The 16,851-nt window shown below is 48.5% G+C and overlaps 1 long non-coding RNA gene across 3 annotated transcripts in view; it reads left to right on the top strand.

Annotated features, from left to right (window-relative positions):
- The window catches only part of LOC121141552, a 156,858-nt gene that overhangs the window by 31,576 nt on the left and 108,431 nt on the right, over window positions 1-16,851 (top strand). Inside the window, exon 1 of one of the 3 annotated variants that reach the window (XR_005878496.1) lies at window positions 1,248-2,487. The exons of the other annotated variants lie outside the window; for them this stretch is intronic. This is a non-coding gene — a long non-coding RNA (uncharacterized LOC121141552). Of the gene's footprint in view, window positions 1-1,247; window positions 2,488-16,851 lie in introns of those variants that run through there. 3 annotated transcript variants of the gene reach the window in all.

Below are 16,851 nucleotides of genomic sequence, written 5' to 3'. Positions count from 1 at the left end.
CACACACGAGCTCACTGGCCAGCCAGCCTAGCAAAATCTGTGAGTCACAGGTTCAACGAGAGACCCCGTCTCCACAACCAAGGCGGAGATCAGCAGAACAAAGATGCCCAAAGTGGGCTTCTGTCCTCCATGTTTGCACACATGCCTACACACCCATACACACCTGTGTATACAACCACATGGGTGTGTGCTCGAAGTGTGTTTAGGCAAATGTGAGCATCAGGGCTGAGAGCCTCCGGGGGAGGCGAGGGTGGTGGTGGTGGTCGGGACCGTGGGGGGGGGGCGGGCTGAGAACAGCTTCTTCGTGCTTGGCGGTTGGAATGTCGCCGAGTAACCTGGAGCCCTGGCAGCTTCAAGGGCAAGCTGGCGTTGGAAGTCAGTTGCAGAAGCCAGAACAGTGGCTGGGAAGGAGGGGCCCCTGGGGAAGGTGCTTCCCGAAGGCCAGGTGATAAGGTTGGCGTGGGGGCGGGGCCACAGAGGGCAGAGGTGGGTTTGCCCTGAGATAGGGAGGCCCCGGCCCCCTCACCTGCACAGTCTCTCATGCCCAAAGCTAGCCAGATGTTCACAGCCTGCTCATACTGGAGATGCCCCGCCCACTAGAAACGTGGGACTCTCTGATAAAACCTGGGTCAGGGAGAAGGATGGCATCTGGAGGCAGCAAGGACAGGGTCTGCTCAGTCAGTGCCAGGATCCAGGCCTGGCTTTGCCCCTCTCCAGCAGGCAGCCAGGGGTTCCTATAAAACAGAATCATAAAAGATCCCCTTTCCTAAGGTTGTGGGGAAGGTTGACGAAGATCGCATGTCCAGCGGAGTTAGCACAGGGGACGTGCCGCCATACTGTCCTGTGGTCAGCTTTACCCCAATTCACATAGCAGTGCCCTCCCTCATCTCTGCAACCTCATTTTCTGCTGGAAATTGTGGCCAGAATATATTAAGTCGAAAAGTTTCATAAATAATGAATTTGTAAATGTTGAATGAGTTTTAACCACAGTATGTTGCCATAATTGTTCTGGTTGGTTAATAGTTACTGATAATCTCTTAATTGCTTAGTTTGCTTTTCATAGTATATTCTATCATAGGTGTGGTGTGCAGGAAAGTGGTATATGCATTCAAGCCTTCAGATAGGCCTGATCTGGAACATTCCTCTGTTCGCTGTGTGTGTGTGTGTGTGTGTGTGTGTGTGTGTGTGTGTGTGTGTGTGTGTGTGTGTGTGTGTGTTTATTTTGGTGTTTTGAGTCCTTCTGGGCCTGTGGCCGGAGATCACATGTCTTCCTCTTGGGTTACTCTGTAATTTGTTCCCGAGGATCAGATCTGTCCCAGGAAGTACTTAGAACTACATTCTGAGTTCCAGGAGAGAGTGTTAAAACTATGGACTTGTCAGGGCTATGAGCAGCAACCCTCACTCCAAGGCTGCAATCCTTCCCACGAGCTGGTCTTACAGCTGATGTACTGCAGGACACACACAGGCTGGCAGGTCTGCTGCCAGGGAGGTGTCCCCTCACCTCTGTCCCACACCTCTTGGGAACCCTATAGACTGAGCACAGTGCTGGAGGAGAGAAGGTCCCCGGATTATGACCCGCTCCCAGAGTTGGACCAGGATCTCCGAGCATCCTCTGGGGCAGATTCCAGGCCAGCCCCAGAGACTGTTACATGCCTGGACAGATGGTGTCCGTCTGTAGGCTCCTGATCCAGGGCCTGGAGTGACAGCTTGGCAGTCCTATTTTCTCCAGGGATAGTTGAGGCTGGGAACCCTGGACATTATTGTCCCTGAGCCAGGCGTGCTCACATTGTGACCATTCACAAAGCAGCCACTTGATGGCGCTGTGGCTCCACCATGCGCCTGCTTTCACCTTCCGCCCCCAAGCTGGGCTGCAGTGGTCACCCAGGCGCCTGACTGTGCCCTTGCTGCTGGTGGGGTGCAGAGCCGGACGGACGCCTGCCCGCCTGCCCGTTCTGCTTGAGCACAAATGCAGTTCTCAGAGCTCGTTTCCCCGGGGGTGAAGGGAGTTTGGGACCTTGGTACCGTGTTCTGTGCTATGTCCCTGCAGTTTTCCCCCAGCAGCTCCTGAGATGCCCCGTATGCTAAGAGCAGTTTACCGTGGCATCTGCACCCAGCCTGGTGATCAGTCTCTTTGAGGGAGAAATGGTGGGCTAGTCTGGACTCTTGTCAGGGAGAGAAAGCTGGCTAAACACGGAATGTAGGGGGAAGAAGAGGAAGAGGAAGAGGAGGAGGGAGGAGAGACTGGAAACTTCCCAGATGAGCTTCCTCCGCAGTCACGGTCCCTCTGCCTAAAACACTGCAAAGTGCACCTTGGAAACAAAAGGCCTCTGTGAGCCTGTCCTAGAAGCAGCTCGCATTCTCTTGAGGTTTATGCTGGTTGCACAAATGCCTGCTCCTTCCACTCCTGCACAGGGTCACCTCATCCGTTCAATTTACTGTCCCTGCTGTTCGGCTCACTGCAGAGCGAAGGTTCTTACTCCTGAGCTGGTTTGTAGATGCTGCCTTAAGCAAGTCCTTCTTTGGGGATTCCGCAGGCAGAGGCAGGGGTTTTGGGCCGTGGTGGTTTCACTGGGGCTTGGTTTGGGGGGGGGGGGGCGTTTGGAAGAAGGTGATGGGATTGCAGCTTGGGGGGGGGGGACCTGAATGGAGAGCTGCACTTCTGTTTGGAAGCTGCCCGGTTTTCGTTTTGTATCATGATCGTCCCCATTTGAGGTGGGCTGTTCTCCAGGAAACACAGAGCAGGGTCCCGAGTTCAGGCCTCTCCGTTTGGGGCTCCCCTCCTAGAAACTCTCTGTGTCTGATTATGAGAGCCTTTCCAGGCTGCCTGGGCCAGTGACTGAGAGGCAGGTCCCAGGGGTCACTGCACCAGACCCTTGCCCCGCTGGAAGACCCTGGGACAAATGCTGAAAGCTGCTGGTGGGTGTGGGGGGATGGGGCTAGATCTGCCTGCCCCCAGGCACAGTGTGGGGCCTGAGCTGCTTTGGAGGCAGTGTCCAGAGGCAGAGCTCAGGGAGGTTGTGACCCCACCCCAGCTGGGAAGGGGAGCAGGAGGGGAGGAACCTGGACAAGCTGTCCTTGCCCTGCAGCCTGACTCCCAGCTTCTCCTGGGACAGCGGGCCGCCTGTAGCCTGGAAAGCTTACACTTTTATTCGTCTGATGTCCTGTGGCATGCTCACCCCCGAGCATACTACACTACTTGGTACTTACCTCCTGGAGGGTGGTTTCTCAAGACTCAGAAAAGAGAGGCAGGAACACAGACAAAAAGGATACACCTCCTTTAGTGACTGCAGCATGTGGGCCCCGTAAGAGCCCAGGAAAGCCCAGAATGCTGAAGTCTGCCGTGCCCACGGCTCTCAGCAGCTCCGTGGGAATGCGGCTCTTCAGCACTGAGCTCTTGACCCTGGCTTCAGGGACTCACAAACACTCCACTCTCTCATCAGTAAGATGGGCTAAGTCCCGATCCGTAGGGTGTATATGAGGAGCCATGGAGTTGACAGACAGCCTTTTCCTTTTATCACAGTCTTTTAATCCATTTTGAGTTGATTTTTGTCTACCAGGTGGACAATAGTTTCTTTAAAAGCCAGTGGCCACTAACATGCTTCCTGAGAGCTGAGAGCTGTGCTGAGGTCTTTCTCTTTAATCCTCCCAAGACCCCGGAAACTCCTGGGTGGAGTGGAATGGGCCGGACAGGCAGTTCTCTGGTCACCCAGATGTGACATCTTAGAACCAGATCTGAGTCCCGGAGTGTGACCTGTGACCTTTGTGCTGCTTGTGATCCAGTCCTGCCTAAGGATGCGGACTTGGTGCTTTTTCCCCTCTGGTCACAGGGTGAGCCTCGCACTCCGACTCTGTGTAAGAAGTCACCCCGGAGAAGTGAGCAGCGAACATCCCAGGGGCTTTTATTAATGAAACCTTACAGTTGGGGATACATAGCATGCCAAAGCGGGGAGGGGGGCTCGACTGTGTCTTACCTGTGTTAGTGAAGGCCATCATTTTCAGGGTTGTTTGTGCTTTGTGGGTGGTATGGGTGAGTGAGTGTGTGTGTGTGTATGTGTGTCTCTATGTCTGTGCGTGTGTCTGAGTCTCTGTGTGTGTCTGTGTCTGTGACTGTGTGTGTGTCTGTCTTTCTATATGTATCTGTGTGTGTGTGTATGTGTATGTGTCTGTGTCTCTCTCTGTGTGTCTGTGACTCTATGTGTCTGTCTCTGGGTGTTTATGTCTCTCTATCTCTGAGTTTGTGACTGTGTCTGTGACTCTGTGTGTGTGATTGTGTGTATGTCTCTATCTCTGTATCTGTGACTTCATGTGTGTCTCTATTTCTGTCTGTGACTCTGTCTCTCTCTGTGTGTGTATGTGTGTCTGAGTTTCTGTGTATGCCTGTGTTTCTCTGTCTGTGATTGTGTGTGTGTGTCTGTGTCTCTATATGTATCTGTCTGTGTATGTGTCTTTGTGTGTTTGTGTCTATGTGTCTGTGACTCTATAAGTCTGTCTCTGTGTGTCTGTGTCTTTCTATCTCTGAGTTTGTAACTCTATGTGCCTGTGTCTATGACTCTGTGTGTCTGTGACTCTGTGTGTATGTGTGTGTGACTGTGTGTATGTCTCTCTATCTCTGTGTCTGTGACTTTGTGTGTCTCTATTTCTGTGTCTGTGACTGTGTGTCTGTGTCTCTGTCTCTGTGTCTGTGACTCTATGTGTGTCTGTGACTCTATGTGTGTGTGTTTGGAATCCTATCTTTGGAGTTGGAAGCCCGGAGAGGTGACCTAGGCATTAGATGGGCCAGGCAGGACATGGAGCTCTTTTCTATGCAGGTGGGAGAGAAGGCAGCTGCTAGGTCAGGCTAGGGCAGATGCAGATCTGGGGTGGCTTGTGGGCCATCCTGCCTGACTGCCTTGTCTGCTCATCAGATTCCCTTCAAGAAGAAAAGGCCCTTTCATGGGAGAGGCTTGCAGGGCACTGCCTGAGGTGACACTCGGGTGTGAATGAGCTTCAGTTGAAGTGTCATCCATCAGGGGGGGCAAGAGTGACTCAGCGGCTTCCATGCTGGGAAGGGTGAAGATGGTGGTGAATGATGGTGATGGGGGGGCGGGTAGGGAGCGGAAGCAGCCATGCAGCCTGTGGCCCACGAGGGACCTGCTTCAGAAGCATGGTGATAGCATTTGCTTTCCTCTGGGCCGGCTGTCCATGGGGAGGGACTTTTGGTAGGCTGCTGCTGACCACAGTCCCTTCACTGGTACTGTCACTCTTCCAGGGTTTGCTAACTCAGGTGTCTTTTTGCTCTGTATGACAAAGCGTGGGGGGAGTATGGTCTATTTTACATTTTGATAAGTGAACCCAGCCTTTAATGACTGAGCCGTCCCTCCAGCACTACAGTCTATTCTTGACGACATACACATGTTATAAAGGAGTCAGTCTCCAAGGAGACGGGAGCCAGGCAAGTGCAACTGATCCTTGAATGTCCCTTGGGGCTGGGTCTCCATCTTTTCTGCCAGGACAAGAGATGGCCCTTGTTAGTTCAGTTCTGCAGATAAGTACAGCTGCACTTTTAGGAAGCTTGGTGCAAGTGTCCCAAGAGGACGTCCGTCTGTCTTGGGGAGGAGCTGAGCTGTGCGTTGTGCTGGCTACACCATCACATGGAGGCTCCTCCCATGTGCCTAACCATGAGACTTTGGAGCATCCTTGGGTGTGCCTTCCTGGGAACGACCTGGCTGTGGGTGGGGCTGGTGTTCTTAATAAGTGTGTTTAGCGCCAGTCTGTGGTGAGAATAACTCTGCAAAGAGTTGTGGAAGACTGTCCTTAGGGGACTTTCGGCTGAGACACTGTAAAATGACTGTCAATACAGGTGTCTCCCTCCCTCATCTGCCAGGATCTGTTTCCAAACATCTGCTGACACTTGGAACTATGGACAGTACTGAATGATACTTGTTCAGTGTTTTTTTCTGTGCATGTATACTAATGATAGAGCCTGCTCTCTGAACGGGCGCAGTAAGAAATGAGCATCAGTTTGACAGTAGAACAATTACAGCAATACCATGGTATGACAGGGGTTACATGGAGGCGACCTCTCCCAGAGGTCTTTTGATTGTCCTGTAGTGCTCCATCTTCCTACTGATGCTCTGGTGTCCACGTCTGTCGATGACACGGGGTGACATGGAGTGAGGTGGGCCACACAAGTATGTGATGCAGCGTTAGACATCGGTTGGTGGCGCTGTTAGGAGGAGGATGCTGCAGCCAGGACAGGGCTATTGATCGAGCGACTGAAACCTTGGGATTCAAAGCCACAGGTAAAAGGGCTTCCCACCTACTGACCATGTACAATGCCCAGGTGGCGTTCCACACATGATCTTTGGTACGTAAGGGTGGAAGGTAGGGATCACGTGCGTTTTTAGGATAAGAGCGTACGTTAAGAGAGGTTTAGTTAGTTGGCTGAGGCTAGACAGCTTACTTATTGGTGATGGTGGTGGTGGTGATAGCCTGTCCCTGTTCTGCTGGCTCCCCCAGCTGGTCAATGTCTTTTTTGATGTGCAGCGTGTGACATCTTAGATCTAACCGTGTAAAATCTCACACCCAAATGTGAGGATGACACCCAGGCGTGTCTCAAGAAAAGACTAAATGGCTGAGTTCTTGTTGTCAGGTGAGCCTTCCACTGTTGAGGACCTCTGGGATGACACAGGGTGTCCACTGCTCAGTTCTGGGGGATGCACAGGGGTTCCTGGGACAAGCTCAGGAAGAGTCGATGGGCCCACAGTTCAGCTCCCTGCCCCAGACAGACTATCCCCCTGGAATGTTTGTGCCACATTACCCAAAGAATTGGAAGCTGAGTGGGAGGTCCTGGGACCCAGGACAAGAGGGCCATAGGTTTTGATGTGACTTTAGGGTGTGGCCTCTTCCAAGTCCTTCTTAGAGGCCTTGTGTTCCTGGTTCACATTTTACTTAGCAGCTGAATGTCACCACCTGTAACTCCCCTGCCTCAGCCCAGTACCTGCTCGCTCTCACCTGTGGCTGCCCAAGCTTTGATTGCCAAGGCTCATTTAGTTGGCTGTTGGTGCTGGTTTTGGCGCATTCTCTTCTGACACAGTTATTTCTCTTTCCATGAGAACAGTGGGGTTGTTCTTCTGTTCAGAACCTCTACCGCCTCATCTGTAAAATGGGCATGGGCATTACAAGCCAGCCTATGGGTGCAGTGCAGAGCCGGGAAGTAGAACTGGATCGTCGGCCACGCCCATCTTTGCTTATCATCCCTGTCTCTTCCCCTCTGCCCCTCCCCGGGGTTTTCCTTTATTCTTTTCGTTTAGCTATTCATCGTGATAAAACGAGAGCTTTAGGTTGGTGATTTTTCAGGGGAAGGCTTGACATTGATGTCATCCTTGTGAGACTGGGGGTGTGATTTTGAACACATCTCCATGCACATTTCATTCCAAGGGTGGTTTGTGGTTTGATTTTCACCATTTAGAACCTGACTTTGAGCTTTGAAGACAGAGATATTAATGAAAATCAGGATGTTTTGTTGTGAGAGCAATCATTTTGAAAATTGATTTTTATTCCCGCTGCATTCTTACAAGGACTGAGTTGTGGTTAAGAACCTCAACCACTTGCTTTACTTGCTTGGGCTTGTGTGGAGGGCACTTTTGTTTGGGGGAGGCCAGAGTGGTAGGTCCAGAGAGTAAAGAGGACACACAGGCCATTCCCCCCCTTTAAGTCTGCTTTTAAAATGGAAACATCCCTAGCATGCTACAGGCCCTGAAATAAGCCGATGTACCTTGAGGATGTGTAATTGGCCTGGACATGCCTTGACAACATAGATATTGCTTGGGATTCTCTCTATTGGTTTTTGTTTTAAATTCCCAGGAATTTTACGTCCTCTTTCGCCCTGAGATGTCAGCGTGTCCAGCTACCTGTAAGTTTCCACAGTCTCCTAGTGGGAAGAGGAACACTGCATACCCTCCTACGCCGTTGTCTCTGAACTTGTGGGTCTAGGCCTGAGCCCTGGCACCCGGAGGACGTGCTCTGGTTCCTCCCATTGGCTTCTGTGCTTGGCCAGCATTTTCCCACCATTTGGAAAATTCCTGGGCCACGGCTGGCAACATTATTGCAGATTTTGTTCTTCTGTCATAAGCCCCAGATGTCCCTGCAAGGAATTTTTCGTAAGATGCACTCAGGGGTGGGAGGAGAGGACTTGGGGTTCTTTTGTGAAGACAGAGATGGGAGCGGCCAGGAGCCCATGTCCTGGCAGATAACCGAAGAGAAACAAATGGGTCGGGAGATAGTGACTTGAAGCATTGTAGCAACTGTGGTGTTCTTTTTGATTTTTCCCCCGTGTGATCTCTTTTGGCTCTTAGGGATGTAGTATTTTAAAGCTCAGAGATGGTCTGCCATGCCTTCTCCTGGCCTGCTCCATTGCCTCTTGTCCTTAGTAATCAGGGCATTATTCTCTGTACCCATCTCCTCCCTTGGTAGTTATCTGAACATGACTCAGGACCCTCCTCATGGCTATCTGTCAGTGAGTTGTGTAAACAAAAGACGATTGCTAAGGCGCAGAAGACCAGGCATGGGTGATGTTCCAGAGGCAGACCTCTCTGGGATGTTTTGCCTGCAGGACGTTGGATTCCTTGGAACTGGAGTAAAAGGTGGTTGCGAACCTTCACGAGGGTGCTGGGAACTGAACCTGGGCCCTCTGTGTGAGCTGCTGACTCGTCTCTCTAGCCTCTATTATTATTACTACTAATATTATTTTTAAAAATTTTTAGAGAGGGTCTTGTGCAGTCGGCCTTCAATTCATGATCCTTCTACCCATGTTTCCCGAACATCTGGGATTACAGACTTGTACCACCAGGCTCAAGCCATGTGGTAGGGGTAGGGTGGGGAGAGGTGAAGGTAGGGGGTGGGGGTGGCGTGGATGACACCAGTCTTAGAGGTTAAACATATTTTCAGTTCCTCCTCTGTTTTCCAAATTGTTAGGTTAACTAAGAGCCAAGGACATTAGCTGAGCGCTGTGAGGATTTGGACTGTGCACTGTTGTGCGTGACTTTGGAATTCAATCGACAAACTCTTTAGACTGGTTTCAAAAACTGAAGCTGCAAGTAGGTTCAGTCAGGGCTGTGAGTAATTGAACTTACTGTTAACTGTAGTCTGAGCACCTGAAAGTAAATCTAGGGTTTCTGTGTGTGGATATGCGTGCACCCACTTTCTTATCGAGGCGTATCTTCTGGTGGGCGTATGAATTGCGTGTGTGCAGATGTGTGTAGGACTCTACACACAAAGTATAAGCAAATGCCCGATTTGGGAAACACAAGGTTTGACTTTCTGTCTTGTGTAGTAAATGAGGCATTCAGGGAGACAGAGGCTCCTGGGAGGGGCTGGCAGAAGTGGCCGAGTTCTCTGGGTTTCAATGCCATGTGGTCCTGTGGTTAGAGAGGAGCCGGGTCATTAGGTCCGGTGACACACCATTGCTTGCTCCAGGGCTCCTGTGTGGCTTCCTGCTTCAACTTTCAGGCTGACTCCCAACTCAGTGCTCAGAAGAATGTGATGTAGGTCCTGAAGGCAAACGGTCACTCTTGCCATGTATTTCCTATGGATGACTCCTGGAGTTTTCTATAGCCACTGGAAGGTGTGTGTGTGTGCGTGTGTGTTTGTGTGTGTGTGTGTGTGTGTGTGTGTACATAACACATGCATGTGCTGGTCTGTATATGGATGTACATATATGTGAGGGTAGGAATAAGCTTTGGGACCAGATGTAGAGATGACATGAGCATTGGTTGAACACCTACTGTGTATTTGATTCTGAGCTAAATCCCACAAACTCAGTCACTACTCAGGGCAAGTTGTATTATCCTCAATTTATAAGTAGGGAGAGGGGCTTCTGGAAGGGTCATCTCGATGGAAGCAGAGCCAGATAACATTCAAAAGGGCACGTTGCAAGGCTGACATTCTCCCATTGTTAGTCCTCTCCGCATTAGTTAGTTTTCTCGTGACTGTGACCAAATACCTCACAGGCAGGGGCAGCTTATTTTTCTCATGGTTCAGAAGCTTCCCCGGGAAGGCATGGCAGCTGGGATGGATGTGGTTCATGCTGGCGGGACCTTGCCACTGCTCACATCATGGTGGCAAAGAGAGAGCAGACTGGAAGTAGAATCAGGTAGTAACCCTCACTGTCAGCTTTTAGTGCCCTCTCCTGAGAGGGGCACGTCCCATTAAAACCATGGCACCCTCCTTCTCACAAATTGGGGAAGTGCCTATCAAATGATGTCATAGAAGATTCTAGAGAGATCTAAGCACATATACATACATGCTCCTCAAGGTGTTTACTGTCTAGTCTGTGCCTGTAGGCAAGTTATTTAAGCCCCCCCCCGTGTCTTGGTTTCTTCATCTGTAAAATGGGAATTTTATATACAACCCACACAATTGTGGCGACTGGAGTAGTTAATGATAAAATACTCACTTGGCAGTGGCTGGTACTCAGTGTGCACTATGGCATAGTAGCAATTAGTCAAACAGTCTTTGTGATCACATGGGCACTCCTAGATGAGACAGACACCAGCAGCTGCTGGGGTGGCTGGTGGAGGCTTGCCCAAGTTTTCGAGGGTGAGCCACAGAATCAGGGACAACACAGAGAACCGATCAGGAGATGGGTCTCAATGGAAAGTGCCTGGTTGCAGCTTCTGAGAGAGTGGGCATCCTGAGGGACTTGTGGAGGGTGGGGCTGAGAAGACAGCTCCTCTCTGAGTTGACTTGGCAGGAACTTGGGGAGAAGGCAGCAAAGTCTCAAGGCTGAAGGGGTAGAGAATGAATGACTGGCTTTGACTCTGGGCAATGGCCTGGGCATTAGGAAGGTGAATGAAACACAAGGAGAACATTCTAGAAGTCCTAAGGACACTCCCTGTAATACCATGTCCCTTTGTGTGTTGAGTCTGGTGCTCTCCATGAGGCTAGAGTAGAGAGAGAGAGAGAGAGAGAGAGAGAGAGAGAGAGAGAGAGAGAGAGAGAGAGAGAGAGAGAGAGAGAGCAAGCAGTGAGGAGGCCACCACCCTGGTCACACACTCAGTGTGTCAAGGACACCGGTCAGACCGGGAGTCATTTAGCCTGGTGGGTCCCATGCCAGCGCCAGCTGTAGTCCGTGCTCTCCAGGTTGCATGACTCTCAGCTGCCTGCTTGTTCACACGCCAGCTCCAAGTCTCACCCCAGACTGACTCAGCCAATGGGGAGCCAGGCCTGGGAATCTGTATCAGACACAGGTTCATAGTGACCTAAGGCAGAGTGACCACACCAGGATGGTGACTGGGTAAATAAGAAGCAGATTTCTCAGAAGCCGAAGTAGCAGGACTCACAGGGATTAGAGGGCGAGGGATGGATCATAGTGAACAAGACCAGCACACAGCTTCCTCATAGTGTAGGAAGTAAATAACAGAGAGAGGGTCATCTGCGTGCCTTGCTTGCATCATTTATAGGTTTTAAGGAGTGGCCAGTGCTATGGTTGGAATGCTTGTTGCCATCCCAGTTTGTCTGTTTGAGGCCTGATGCTCAATTTGTTGCTAGTAAGAAGTAAAGTCTTTGGGAGATGATTGGGTTACGGGGGTGGAGCCTCCATGAATGTGATTAATTCTTGTATATATTTAAAAAAAGACTATTTAGGGCTGGGAGATGGGTTAGTGGATAAAGTGCTTGTATGCAACCCCAAAGACCTGGGTTCAGATCCCAGCATCCGTAAAACCAAGGAGCAGGGGCTTACAGCTGAAACTCCACTTGGACACATAGAGGAGACAGGCAGATCCAAGGGGGCTCGTTGGCCAGATAATGTAGTCAGTCGGTGACCCCCAGGTTCAATGAGAGAAGCTGCTTCAAAAACAAAGGTGGAAGTCTACTAATAGAGGATAACACCTGATGTTCATTCCCGGCTTCTACACATACACTCCCAGGTGAACATTCCCCAACCTGTCATCATGCACACATAACATACATATTACGCACGCGCACACACACACACCCCTGAGGGGTTCTGGCAATCATACTGTTTGAGAACTAGTTGTAATATTATGGTCATGATCACATGTTGAATAAGTAGTTTGGTCACTTGGATAAGAGGCTGCGGTAGTAGTAACACCGCCTAGTTTGAACATCCGATAGTCTGCCATATTAGTGTAAGAAAGGTATGACTTTTTCTGTGACAGCCTGCATCACAGTTTGGGGTTAAATCTTCAGTTACACTTTCATTGGTTTTCAAGCTCTGTCTTGCAAAAGCTGTCCAAATGAGAAGTAAGTTACTTGAAAAGACTGGCTTCCTTTTCTTTCCCTCTCTCCCTTTCTCTTCTTTCCTTTCTTGTTCTGGGGATTGAATCTAGGGCCTAATACATGCTAGGTAAGCACTCTGTCATCGAATTTCATTCTTAGACCTCTTTTGTTATTGTTGTTGTTTTGGTTTTTTGAGACAGGATTTCTCTATGTAGCCTTGGAGCCTGTCATGGAACTCGCTTTGTAGACCAGGCTGGCCTTGAACTCACAGAGATCCACCTGCCTTTGCCTCCTAAGTGCTGGAATTAAAGGTGTGTGCCACTATCACCCGGCTGGTTAGACCTCTTTCACTTCGCTATTTTTTTTTTCCAATGAGCTGTTCGTAAATTGTTCAGAGTGGCCTTGAACTTCCTTCTGTCGTCCAGACAGGCCTTGAACCTTACGTTTTCTGACTTTAACCTCCTGGGATTCCAAGCTTGTACTACCAGGCCCAGCTTGGATGGTGTCCATGACTTTTCTTCAGGTGCCACATGGATGTGGTCTTGTGGAGGGGACTTGGATCTGAGTGACTGACCTGTTGATTGAGACCTTGTCAACAAATAGCTTGCACTAGTTGGGCATAAAATAAGCCTGTAGTGATTGTTTTTAAGCATGCGTGTGCGCGCGCGCGCGCGAGCGCGCGTGTGTGTGTGTGTGTGTGTGTGTGTGTATGTGTGCTCATTATTAGAAGAACAAATCATAGGATGCATGTACAGTGTTTTATGTGTGCACCTCCATGTAGCAGCCATCAAAACCAAGACAGAATTGAGTATTTCCAGGGTTGTGAAAGGTGTTGTCTTCTTACCTCTCGGTCAACACTTCTCTCCCCACCCAGTGAGGAAGCTGCTGTCTTGTGACTTAATGTTGCAGGAGGGCAGGATGACTCTCACAGCTCGGTGGTTCACAGGCAAGCCTGACTGGCAAACTAAGGAAATACCTTCTTGCAGAGGCATTCCTAGGTTTGGCATAGGTTAAAATGTACCTGGGCGTATCCTAAGGCCCCTCGTGCTGAAATGTCCTGATGCTTTTGTTGGTCTTTATTTGGCGAGGGTGCCATTCCAAAGGCTTTCTTTTTCTACGTATCTGACAAACCATAAATTTTATTTCCTCTAAGAGCAAAACCAACCTTGGAGCTCATTTACAGCCCAAGTTTTAAGAGCCACCACCTTTCCATCCTGTGAAATGTTTTCGTTTTCTTAGTGCAGACTATTCTGAAAAGGGTTGAGATGTGTGCTCCGTGGTCTGCCTGCCCACTGGGAGAGAGGATGTCCAGAAACCTACCTCCATCCTGTCCTGGAAGCCAGAACTCAAACTAGAAGTCTCTCTGTTGGTGGGCTTGGCATTGGAGTCTCACTTTCACCTAGACTTTAGTGTCCTCTGTCCCTCCCTCCCTCCCTCCCTCCCTCTGTGTGTGTGTGTGTGTGTGTGTGTGTGTGTGTGTGTGTGTGTTCCCTGTCTCCCGCTAGGAGTGTCTGCTCTTGGATTTTGGGTACCAAATGTGATTCTCTTTGGTACCTGCCCAGGTTGATGAGATGGTTTTCTTGAGTTATTCTAAAGAAAAGGGCCACATAATGTGGTATAGGCTCCCTTGAATACTTAAAGGCTTTTGGGTCAACCTCTGGGCTTGTGCTTATGTTAGAGGGAGAGGCACCACCACTTTGAATTGACATCTGGTAAAAGAGTCCTGGTGGTTGTTGGGTTGGGGAGAAGGTGGTTTAAGAATGAGTGTAGAGGGCTGGAGAGATGGTTTAGTGGTTAAGAGCACTGGCTGCTCTTCCAGAGGACCTGAGTTCAATTCCCAGCACCCCCCAAGGCAGCTAACAACTGTCTGTAACTCCAGCTTCAGGAGTTCTGGCACTATCACATAGATACCAATGCACATATATTAAAAATAAATCATTAAAAAAGAGAACGAATGTGTTTGGGAGATAGCTCAGTTAGTTAAGTGCTTGTCTTGTAAATGTGAGGACCTGGGTTTCATTCTTACAACATATATTGGACAGAAACCAAACACACTGGTAAACATTTGTAAACCCATCACTGGAGAGGTTGAAACAGGCAGACTCTTAGGGTTTCTGGATAGCCAGCCTAGGCTACCTATAAGGTCTATGTTAGGCCCTTATATAAAAAAGAAGGTAGATGGGCACCTGAGGAATAGCACACCTCTGTCCTCCATATGTACATATGTGCACATATACCTGTATACACACATTTACATGCATGTACGTACATACCAGCCAACACTTGCTTGTGTTTAGTGGTGGCAAAATATACGTAACATAAAACTTCTCATTTTTAACTGCCTTTAAATGTACCGTGTGATGACATCACTGCATTATGTTCAATAGTGTTATGTGATCTCATCACACCATCTGTCTACAAGATGAATTTTTAGCTTATAACATCTAAACTATACCTACCAAACACCAAATTTCTACTCTCCTCTCTCTACTGAGACTCTGTCACCTCCTCCACTTTTGTCTCTGAGTAGATTAGGGACTTCCTGTGAGCAGAGTCATATCATATTTGTTCCTTTGTGATGATCTTACTGCATTGAACTTAACGTCCTCAAGGGTCATCCATGTTGTAGCAGGTGGCAGATTTTTCTTCCTTTGTAAGGCAGAGTGATTCTCTGTTGAATCGACTAGCCACATATAGAGCAAATGCATTAGTACCCAAAGCAATCTTCATTTTGTAAGTATTGAACACCTACTGTCTTCCAGAATAAGCCCCCGTTATCCTGTCTAGAGACTTCCAGGAGGAGTTCCAGTATTTAGATGGGTGCACAGAAGCTCACCAAGGAAAAGTGGATTTGTGAGGGCTGTTTTGTGAGGTTGCTCATTTCCAGTGTTCACTGCACAGAGAGCTTTGAGGTGTGGCCTAATGTTTCTGCCTTCTGGCAAGCCATCTTCTCTGGATTTCTGGAGATGAGATTAGGCTTGCTTAACCTGGGCTTTATGGCCACAATGGTGACATAGCTTTAGACATCAGCTTTTGGCAAGGCCAAAGGTATATAGATTGATTCATCACCTCCCAAGTTAGTAAACTTTGAAAGCTTTGGATGTGATGGGTAAAATGTATTTTTGGAATGATACTAAGACTCTAAAATGTAGATGGATGTTTCTCTATCACCTGCCAGTCCTCAAATAACCATTCAGAGGCCAAATATGAATTATAAATGGTTGGTCAATAGCTTAGACTTGTTACTAACCAGCTCTTACAACTTAACCCATTTCTATTAACCTATATGCTGCCCCGAGGCTCTTGGCTTTTACCTCTGTCCCATTTTGTGTGTCCAACTCCTTCTCTGTCTGTCTGGCTACTCCTCTGACTCTGGCCTTCTTCATCCCATCATTCTCAGTTTGGCTTTCCTGCCTAACTTTATCCTGTTTAGCTGTTGGCCAGTTAGCTTGCTTATTAAACCAACCATAGCAACATATATTCATACAGCATAAAGGAATACTCCAAAGCAGAAAAATAACATTTTAAGAAAATAAAAAATTCAAAGGGGGAAGGACAAATCGAGTCTTTACTTAAAAGACCCAGTGGAAACTTCAAGAAAACTCTTAAGTGTAATAAACACTTATAGTAAATCCATAGAATACAAAAATCAACACAAAAAGTAGCTTTTGTTATTCCAACAGTGAGCTCTCAGAGAGAGAACTTAGGGAAAATATCTCATTGATAACAGATTTTTTAAAGTACCTGCTAATAAACCTTCCTTAAGAAAATGGCAGCACTCAGTTAATTTATCTGGAGCCCCTTGGCAGGCATCTCACTGACTTGCTCCTTCTCTTTGCTCCTTGGTAACATGTAGTATACAATATCACTCCCATCCTGCTAAGGTCCAGAGCTCTTTACATGGAAGGGCAGCTCAAAGCCTGGAACATTCTATATGGGGTTCTCATCTTAATTCTCTGTAGTTATTTCTAGTCTGTACGACTTCTCTTATATGTGCCTTTCATCATTTCTTTAATTGACTTCCCTTACAGCAGCAGTTCTCAACCTTCCTAATGCTATGTCCCTTTAATGCCCCATGTTTGGTGACCCCCCAGGCATAAAATTATCCTCATGTTGTAGGGAGAGATCTTAGGCACCCATACCACTAACAACACCTACTCCTGGTCACAGGTACAGGTGCCTAAGATCTCTCCCTACATCATTGATACTTCATAACTGTAATTTTGCTACTGTTATAAATTGTAAATATCTGTGTTTTCTGATTGCATTAGGTGACCACTCTGAAAGGGTTGTTTGACACCCCAAAGGGGTCGAAACCCCACAGGTTGAGAACCACTGCTTTACAGGTTTGTATGTTCATCCAATACACTTTGACTATTTTTCTTTTCTAGACTATTGAAGTATGGAGCTATGATGGGCACTGAGGGGTAAATAAATTTCCCAACATTGTGTGCATGCTGATTGTACTTTCTATTGTAAAAGACCTGGGGTGGAATCATGTTACAACAGATGAAGCTCCATAGGTTTCCACTTCCCTGGTGATAACAATGAGGAGGTTGACCAGATGCCCCTGCGATTCTTCACATTCATCTCTGGTTACTACCTTGTTGAGCCCTTGAATGTAACACC

This window comes from Mesocricetus auratus, unplaced genomic scaffold (assembly GCF_017639785.1).
Source record: "Mesocricetus auratus isolate SY011 unplaced genomic scaffold, BCM_Maur_2.0 Super-Scaffold_100007, whole genome shotgun sequence".
NCBI classification, from domain to species: Eukaryota; Metazoa; Chordata; class Mammalia; order Rodentia; family Cricetidae; genus Mesocricetus; species Mesocricetus auratus.
This window is presented reverse-complemented; position numbering and strand designations above follow the sequence as displayed.